General features: G+C 41.9%; 2 pseudogenes; both read left to right on the forward strand.

Moving 5' to 3' along the window:
* On the forward strand, positions 1–7,116 carry LOC111139946 (annotated as a pseudogene).
* Positions 7,117–9,285: 2,169 nt separating this feature from the next.
* LOC111139957 lies at positions 9,286–9,726 on the forward strand (annotated as a pseudogene).
* The last annotated feature ends 518 nt before the right edge of the window (positions 9,727–10,244 follow it).

The raw sequence follows: 10,244 nt of genomic DNA on the forward strand, positions 1-10,244 counted from the left end.
ATGGATCTTTTGCAGAGGACATATGGACAGGTCCTGTCATTTTATCCAATCTACAACCCTGTGCCATCTTATTGGAACATTCAGGCCATTCACATTGAATGTGATTATGGAGAGATCCATTTTTATCGGCACCATGTTGCCTGTGAAGTCCTTGTTTCTATAGATTGTCTCCATAAATTTCTGTTCTATGACACTCTCAGGCTCGTTCTTCTTTTATAGAACCCCCCTTAATATTTCTTGTAGTGCCGGCTTGGTGGTCACCTACTCTTTTAAACCTTGCCTGTCTTGGAAGCTCCTTGTCTCTCCATCCATTTTTTGAATGTCAGCCTTACCAGATAAAGTATTCTGGCCTGCATGTTCTGTTCATTGAGTGCCCTTAATATGTCATTCCAGCCCTTTCTGGCTTGCCAGGTTTCTGTGGACAGGTCTGAAATTATTCTGATGTACCTTCCTCTGTACATAAGGAATTTCTTCCCCCTAGCTGCTTTCAAGAGCTTCTGTCTAAAATTATGAGTCCTCAGTTTCACAATCAGGTGTCTCAAGGTCTTCCTAGATTATATTATCTTGGGGGAAGACCTTTCTCCTCTGGGACATGAACCCAGGTTCCATTCCCCAGAGTGGGAGAATTTTCATGGAGAATTTGCTCAACTATATCTTCTAGTCTTCTTTCTTTCTCCTCCCCCTCAGGTATTCCGATAATTCTGATGTTGGAACATTTCATGGAGTCATTTATTTGCCTAATTTTGTTTTTGTGCCTTCTAATCTATTTGTTCCAGACTTACCCCTGATCTTTTTCTCTATCAGTTTGTCCTCTAGATCACTAGTTCTATCTTCTGCTTCAGTTATCCTAGCTGTTAGAGAATTTAGATTACATTGGAACTCATTGAGAGCATTGTTAACATCATCCCTGGTGGCTTTTATGTCTGCCCTAATCTATTCCATTTTGTTATTAATGGTTTTCTCCAACCTAGTCATTGCCTGGGTAATTGTTAGACTGAATTCCCTTTCCGACATACTGTTTACCCATATCCAGTAGCTCTGATGGAGAGGGCATAGTCTCTGAATTTTTCCTCTGATGGGCATTCCTCCTCCTAGTAGTTTTGGTGACAGACGGCTGAGGGGATGTGTAGCTGAATGTATCAACCGTGATCCAGGAGGGTGCACCCTGGAATGCTTCTGAGCAATCAGGAGTCCCCACCAAAAAGAAAGAAAAAAGAAAAAGAGAGAGAGAGAGAGAGAGGGGAAAAAATGAAAGAAAAAAAGGGAAGATTCAGCCAGAATGGGCCCCAAAGGTAAGATTTATAAGGTATACAAACAAAAACGGACAAAAAGACCGACAAATGTAAAGGATAAGAAAAAAAGAACCCAGCCAAAATAAACCCCAAGTATAAGATTTATATAATACCAGAACAGAAACAAATACACAGAAACACTAACAGAAGAAAGATATGTGAGGGTGGTTATAAATCCTCGGTGTGTGCCAGGAAGGTTATTTTGATTCTTCCTGGGTGTATCTTGATATCTTTGTTAATGGACTCAACTTTTCTGAGGTGATAGGGGATTAAAACTGGTTTATATATAGGGGTAGTATTGGTTGGGGAAAGAGGATTACATTGAAGCTTATCTCTATATGAATATTTTTCAAAAACAGAAAAAGCAAAAGTAAAACACACATATATGTATCAAAAAAAGTTCAACTTAAAAGGTTATTATGGAATTTGTTTTATTCAACATCTCATTGTGATGTTAAATAGATCAAAAAATTTTTAAAAATTTAAAAAGAATGAGAATAGTGGGAACAAATTAAAATAAAGGTTGTATCTATGAAGTATACAGGTTTGGGAGCAATACCGCAGCTTAATAACTTCTTTTCCCCTCATATTGTTTTTTTTTTTTTAATTTTTTAAATTTATTTTCAGTGTAACAGTATTCATTGTTTTTGCACCACACGCAGTGCTCCATGCAATCCATGCCTTCTCCAATACCCACCACCTGGTTCCCCCAACCTCTCAACCCCCGCCCCTTCAAAATCCTCAGATTGTTTTTCAGAGTCCATAGTCTCTCATGGTTCACCTCCCCTTCCAATTTCCCCCAACTCCCTTCTCCTCTCCGTCTCCCCCTTGTCCTCCATGCTATTTGTTATGCTCCACAAATCATATTGGGTTTTTACAGTGTTGTGTCCTCTCCTTTTGGTGGGAGTGGGGAGATTTCTGGAGGAGGGGCCTTCTGTGTTGTTTTTCAGGCCGTCTTGCTTGGGTTGAGTCCTTCTGCACCCTATCATGGGGCTGCACTCTGAGGATACCAGTTTTTCAGGCTTTTGTTCTCTGGAGGTTTTTTCCCCCCTCTGGCAGCTTTTGGCCATTCTTCAGAGGTTTAGGGGAAAGCAAACTGCACCCAGAACTCTGTTTCAGAGAGAAGCCTCAGTCTGTTCCCATCTGGGTGGTCCAGAGCACACAGACTCCCCCTCTGCCAACTCCCACCATCAGAGCTCGTTCTCAGCCACCTTCTCAGGGGTTGCAGGAGTTCTAGCGTGTCTCTACACCCTGGTGCTAATAAAACTATATTGATCCAAGAAGTTTGTTGCCAGTGGCTGCCTTTGCTGGGCTGCTGTCTGGGCAGGTCCAGACCGCCCTACAGATCCCAACCAGAGACAGCAAGCTGAAATTTTCATGTAAGCCCAGGTTGCGAGTGTTCAGACTCTATGCCAGTCCTAGCACCCTCCAGCTAACACCTGCACGGATCTTTCTCTGGAGAGGGTGCAGAGCACGGCTTAGGTCCCTGTTGTGCAGCACCTGTGTAGAGTGCAAAAGGCTGTGGTTCTAAAGAGTGAAGGATGGCATCCACCCATACTCTTTCACGTGGGTGCCAGTGGCTCAGGAACCATGGCCTGGATTATTCACTGCACTCTCTCTGACATGGCACAAGCAGTGTCTGTCTTGGATCCCTGAGCTTAAGCCCATGCCCCTGACCGCCCAACTCTACCAGTTGCCCCTTAAGATCTTTTGCTCTTTTTGAGTGCTTTTAACCAGTCTCCAAGTTAATGCTGTTCCCCAGTCACAGGACACTCTCGTATTGGGGTATTACTTTTCAATATGTCCCTTCTGGTAGCTCTCTCCCCCTTCTGTTTATCTTCTGATATTCAGTCCGATGTGCCCACTCTGCTTTACCTGTCCACTGGTGTCTTCTGCCCCCATAGAGATCTAGAAGTGTATAATCGTACATCTCAGACTGATTCATGGGTGTTCAAAGTGTTCTGATAGATAATCAGCTCACTTTAGGAGACCAGTAGAAACAGTATCTCCTACTTCTCCACCATTTTCTTCCCTTCTTTTAATTGAATTTAAATTAAAGAAATAAAATAAAATGAAACTTTCACTCTCAAAAAAAAAAAAAAAACAAGAACAACAAAGAATAAAAAAAAATCCAACATCAGATGGTTTTCTCTGTGGAAGCTAAATATTTAAAGAAAAATTAAGGCTAATACATCACAATCTCTTCCAAAAAACTGATGAGAAAGAAATATGCCCCAATTCATTGTATGACACCAGCATTACTCCAACACCAAAGCCAGGCAAGGACCACACAAGAAGGGAAAGTTCAGGTTACTATCTCCCATGAACATACCTGCAAAAATGCTGGCATACTGAACGCAAATGCACACTGAAATGATCGTACATGATAATCTAGTGTGTATCATCCCTCAGATGCAAGGTTTCTTCAACATACACAGATCAATAAATGGGACAATCTGCTTCAACATAGTGAAGGATTGAATCTACATCATCCTCTCCATCGATGTCTAAAACCGTTTGAAAAAAATCAACATAAGTTTATCAGTTAAAAATCTCAATGACTGAAGAACAGAAGGAAATTACTTATATATAATCATGGTCATATATGAAAAGCCTAATACACCTGACACCATATTCAACAGTGAAAACATGAAGCCTTTCCTGTCACTGAGAAACCAGACAAGGATGCTCATTCTTACCATAAGGATTCAACATGGTATCATGAAGGAGAAAATATGTTATCACAGTATTTCATCTGGCCCCTGGGCTATTGTGATTGAAAGTCACTTGAGAATATGCCAGTGGACAGACAGACTCAACCTCCTTTGCCTACTAACACAAATAAATAAATCTGTGGAAGATTCCCTTCTCTGTACCAGGAGGGGAGAACCATCCTCAGCCACAGAATAGGGAACTTAGGACCCAGAACACTGTGCAAACAAATTTCGTTAGGTCTTCACTAATTTACTAACCCAAACCCATATCTTTGCATCAAGTCTTCAAAAATCCAATTCTGGGTTGTCTAAGTTGCACAAGTGCTGCCCACTTTGGTCATTCTCTAGGTGGCATATTTTTTGGGAGCTCATGCACATGCAAGCTGAAATTCATTTTCCCCTTAGACCTGGCCTATGTCCATTGAGTTATTAGACCAAAAACCCAGAAGAAAAGAAGGGAAAACTTTCTGGCCCTCACCTGGAAAACCTTCGCAAAAGGATTGGCAATAATAAAATAAAAGATACTAAAATCAATAGACAAGAAGAAAAAAATATTTGTTTCCATATGACATAGTCTTATACATAGTCAAACCCCACAAACTCCATTTAAAAAGATCTTAGAAATACTTAATGATTTCAAAGAAACTTCAGGGTACAAAATCAACATACAAAATAAAGCAATGCTTCCATACAGTAACAAGAAATTATTTAAAAAAGAAATTAACAAAATAATTTCATTTACACTGGTACCATAAATAAAATAATTAGGGCAAAACTTCATTAAAGGGGTAAAATAATGTATATTTAAAATGACCTACATTAATGAAATACTTTTAAAAATGCACACAGAAATGATAAGACAACTCTGTGGCAAAAATTGACAAGGCAAGAAACAGTAAATGTTGGAGAAGTTATGGAGAAAGGGGAGTCCTCTTACACTGTAGGTGGGAATGTACATTGGTGAAGCCACTTTGGGAATCAGTGTGGAGTTTCCTCAAAAAATTAAAAATAGTGCTACCCTTCATGGTGAATAAAATAAAACAAGCATAACACAATAAAAATATTAAAAATAGAAATAAATAAAAACATTTTGTAGCAACATGGACAGGACTGGAAGAGATTATGCTGAGTGAAATAAGTCAAGCAGAGAGAGTCAATTATCATATGGTTTCACTTATGTGTGGAGCATAACAAATAAAATGGAGGACAAGGGTAGTTAGGAGAAGGGAGTTGGGGGAAATTGGAAGGGGAGGTGAACCATGAGAGACTATGGACTCTGAAAAACAATCTGAGGGGTTTGAAGCGGTGGGGAGGTGGGAGGTTGGGGGAACCAGGTGGTGGGTATTAGAGAGGGCATGGATTGCATGGAGCACTGGGTGTGGTGCAAAAACAAGGAATACTGTTATGCTGAAAATAAAAAAAAAAAATTTTAAATAAATAAATACATAAATATAAAAAAATAGAGCTACCCTATGACCTAGCAATTGCACTACTAGGTATTTACCCCGAAGATACAGATGTAGTGAAAAGAAAGGCCATTTATACACTAATGTTAATAGCAGCAATGTTCACAATAGCCAAAATGTGGAAAGAGTCAAGATGTCCTTCAACAGATGAATGGATAAAGAAGATGTGGTCCATATATACAATGGAATAGTACTCAGCCATCAGAAAGGATGAATACTGAGTTTTTTGTTCAACATGGATGGGACTGGAGGAGATTATGTTGCGTGAAATAAGTCAAACATAGAAAGCCAACTGTCGGGCGCCTGGGTGGCTCAGTGGGTTAAGCCTCTGCCTTCGGCTCGGGTCATGATCTCAGGGTCCTGGGATCGAGTCCCGCATCAGGCTTTCTGCTCAGCAGGGAGCCTGCTTCTCTCTCTCTCTCTCTCTCTCTCTCTCTGCCTGCCTCTCCGTCTACTTGTGATCTCTCTCTGTCAAATAAATAAAAAAATAAAATCTTAAAAAAAAAAGCCAACTGTCATACAATTTCACTTATTTGTGCAACATAAGGAATAGCATGGAGGACATTAGCAGAAGGAAGGGGTGGAGGGGAGAAATCAAAGTGGCAGATGAACCATAAGAGACTATGGACTCCAGGAAATGAACTGAGGGTTTTAGAAGGGAGGAGGGTAGGGGGATGGATGAGCCTGGTGATGGGTATTAAGGAAGGCAGAGGTTGCAAAGAGCACTGGGTGTTATATGCAAACAATGAATCATGGAACACTACATCAAAAACTAATGATGTGCTGTATGTTGAGTAACATAACACAATAATTTTTAAAATTCTGTAATACAAAAAAGAAGAAAAGACAATTCTGTTCATACATTAAAAAACTACATACTGACACAGTGCCATCTAAACAGAGTAATCTACAAACAATGAAATCTTTGTTTCTAACTTGTAAAGAATTGAGCCTACATCTGGAGCTAACTATATACTTAGAGGACATGCAAATAGGGTCTTCCCTCCACTGAATAAAACAGCCCAGACCGGACCATGCAGCTGGGAGAGGATCCCCAGCCCTGGGATTTCCAGGTATTCATATTCGCTGATCAGGACAGAACACAGAGAACTCATGATAGAGTTTGTGCTTGGCTGGGTTTTCCTTGTTGCTCTTTTAAAAGGTAATTTATGGAGAACAAGAGACACTGAGTATGTGAGTGGATTTGAGTGAGAGAAACCATGGGTGTGTGATGGATTCCTGACTGGGATGTCTTGTGTCTGAAGGTGTCCTGTGTGAAGTGCAGCTGGTGGAGTCTGGGGGAGACCTGGTGAAGCCTGGGGCGGGGGGACTCTGAGACTCTCCTGTGCAGCCTCCAGATTCACCTTTAGCAGCTACTACATGAGCTGGGTCCGCCAGGCTCCAGGGAAGGGGCTGCAGTGGATTGCATATATTAGCAGTGGTGGAAGTAGCACAAGCTATGCAGATTCTGTGAAGGGCCGATTCACCATCTCCAGAGACAATGGCAAGAACACGCTGTATCTGCAGATGAGCAGCCTGAGACCTGAGAACACGGTCATGTATTACTGTGAGAGAGACACAGTGAGGGGCACTCAGTGTGAGCCCAGACACAAACCTCAAATTACAAGTGTGTTAGACCAGTAGAGGGTGCACACTATTCACCAATCATGTTTTTAATCCCTAGGAGTCATTGCAGATGGAGTCTATGGCGTATTTCCTGTCAGGGTCTGGGGTTTCCTCTCCCTAGAGCAGTTTCCCCAAGGGAGCCTCCTTGATATTATTCTGTGCTTACCTATTCACTCTCTGACTTAGAGACTTAGTTGTAACAGGAAGAAAAATATACTAACATGCAAAAAAAAAAAAAAAAAAGAGTCAGTAACATTAGTTTCCTCTTGTCCTTAAAAACCAATTAATTACAAATATCCTGATGCAGGTCAACAAAACCTTTATAAGAATCTCAGTGGCACTCAACTGTGGATCACAAGAACCTCCAGCAGAGCCAGAAGATCACACATACACACACACACACACACACACACACACACACACACACAAACGTATAAAACCTCCACTGAAAAAATAAAATTAAACTTAAGAAAAGAGTAGGAAACCTCTATAACCATCCTGTAATTTCTCTGCAGCAAAGGTGGTCCTAAGACAGAAATACATAGTGCACAGAAGTACCTCAAGAAGCAAGAAAAATCTCAAATAAACAACCTAACATTACACCTAAAGGTGCTAGAGGAAAAGCAATAGCTGAATCCTAAATATAGCAGAAGGAAGGAAATAGCAAGATAAGATCACAAAGAGATTATATAGAAATTAAGAAACACAGAACAGTTCAAAAAACCAGGGTCTGAATATTTTTTTTTCTAAATCAATTAGCCAAGATATAGTACATCATTGACTTTTGATATAATATTCAATGCTCCTTCTGTTTGGAATAAAACCCTGTGCTTCTACTGGTTATTTACCCCAAAGATACAGATGTGGTGAAAAGAAGGGCCATATGTACCCCAATGTTTATAGCAGCAATGGCCACGGTCGCCAAACTGTGGAAAGAACCAAGATGCCCTTCAGTGGACGAACGGATAAGGAAGATGTGGTCCATACACACTATGGAGTATTACACCTCCATCAGAAAGGATGAATACCCAACTTTTGTATCAAGGTGGACGGGACTGGAGATTATGCTGAGTGAAGTAAGTCAGACAGAGAGAGTCAATTATCATATGGTTGCACTTACTTGTGGAGCATAAGGAGTAACACGGAGGACATGAGGAGATGGAGAGAAGGGAGTTGAGGTAAATTGGAAGAGGACACGAACCATGAGAGACTTTGGACACTGAGAAACAAAATGAGGGTTTTGGAGGGGTGGGAGGTGGGAAGTTGGGCCAGCCTGGTGGTGGGTATTGTGGAAGGCATGTCATGCATGGAGCACTGGGTGTGGTGCATAAACAATGAATTCTAGTACACTGAAAAGTAATTAAAAAACAAAAAAAAAAATTTTAAAAACAAAAGAAAAGACTGTTGCGGGGCACCTGGGTGGCTCAGTGAGTTAAGCCTCTGCCCTCGTCTCAGGTCGTAGTCTCAGGGTCCTGGGATCGAGCCCCATATCAGACTCTGTGCTCAGTGGGAGCCTTCTTCCCCCTTCCTCTTCTCTGCCTGCTTTTATGCCTACTTGTGATCTCTCTCTGTCAAATAAATAAATAAAATCTTAAAAAAAAAAAGAAAAAAGAAAGACTGTTGCCCCAAACAACTCTTCAGTCCCGTTTTTATTAGGTATGAACAGTAATAAACAGAAGAGCCAAAGAAGACCAAACATTAATCATCTGTCTTCCAGATAAACAAGAAGGAATGCAAAATATGTCTGATCAAGCAGTATAGAGTTGAACAAGGACATTCAAAGGACTTATCTAATTAGCCGCAGGTGTTGGGGGGGGGATGGGAGATAACAGAAAAATGAAGCAGGCAGCCTTCCGCCCTGAGCAGGCCAGGCATTCCCAGCTGCTTGGCTTCCATGAAGCAGGCAGCATTCCTCCCTGAGCGGGGCAGGCATCCCCAGCTACTGGGCTTCAAGGCCTTATATCGTCCTCCCCCCCAGAGGTCTGTTGCCAGTATATGTTTTTCTTAAGGCTGTATCTAAACATGCTTGGTTACTCATATAATTTTTCATGGGTTATACTTTAAGTAATACATTGATCTGAGGTAGAGTTACATCTCCCCCTGGTCCTGCAGCTGGAAGAGGAACCCCAGCCCTGGGATTCCCAGGTGTTGCATTCTATGACCAGGACAGAACACAGACAACTCACAATGGAGTTTGTGCTTGACTGGGTTTTCCTTGTTGCTCTCTTAAAAAGGTAATTCATGGTGAACAAGAGATTTTGAGGATGTGAGCGGATATGAGTGAAAGAAACCATGGCTGTGTGACAGTTTCCTAACCAGAATGTCTTGTGTCTGCAGGTGTCAGTATGAGGTGTAGCTGGTGGATTCTGGGGGAGACCTGGTGAAGCCTGGGGGTCCCTGAGACTCTCCAGCATAGCCTGTGAATGCATCTTCAGTAGTAATGGCATGAGCTGGGTCTACCAGGCTCCAGGTAAGGGGCAGTGGGTTGCATGTATTAATGCTGATGGACATAGCACAAGCTTTGCGGGCTCTATGAAGGGCCAATTCACCATCTGCAAAGACAATGGCAAGAACGTGCTGTATCTGCAGGTGAACAGCTTGAGAGTCAAGGAAAGGACCGTTTATTAATTTGTAAATTAAATTTGTAAATATATACCAGAACACACTGAACACCCATGAAATCAACCCGAGATGTAAGATTATACACTTCTGGATTTCTGTGGGGACAGAAGATATCAGTGGAGAGGTAAAGTGGAGTGGGAATGCTGGACAGATATTGGAAGATAAATAGAAGGGAGAGAGAGCCACCAGGAGTGTCCAATTTGGCAAGTAATACCCCAATATGAAAGTGTCCAGTGATTGGGGACCAGCATCACCATGGAGTCTGGTTAAAAGCACTCAAAAAGAGCAAAAAATCTTAAGGGGCAACTGGTGGAATTGGGCAGTCATGGGCATGGGGCTAAGTCCATGGTTCCAGGATGGTGACCATCCATGCCAGAAAGAGTCCGGCAGGGCCCCTAGTCCATGGTCCTTGAGCAGGTGGCTTTCCACTACTTGCATCACCACTTGGGCTGAATGCGTTCCCACCGGCACCTGAGAGAGCCCGGCGTGAACTCAAGACAGGATCCCACGGCCCACAGCTATCC

The sequence above is a fragment of the Enhydra lutris genome, unplaced genomic scaffold (assembly GCF_002288905.1).
Source record: "Enhydra lutris kenyoni isolate GAN:26980312 unplaced genomic scaffold, ASM228890v2 scaffoldscaffold127, whole genome shotgun sequence".
NCBI classification, from domain to species: Eukaryota; Metazoa; Chordata; class Mammalia; order Carnivora; family Mustelidae; genus Enhydra; species Enhydra lutris.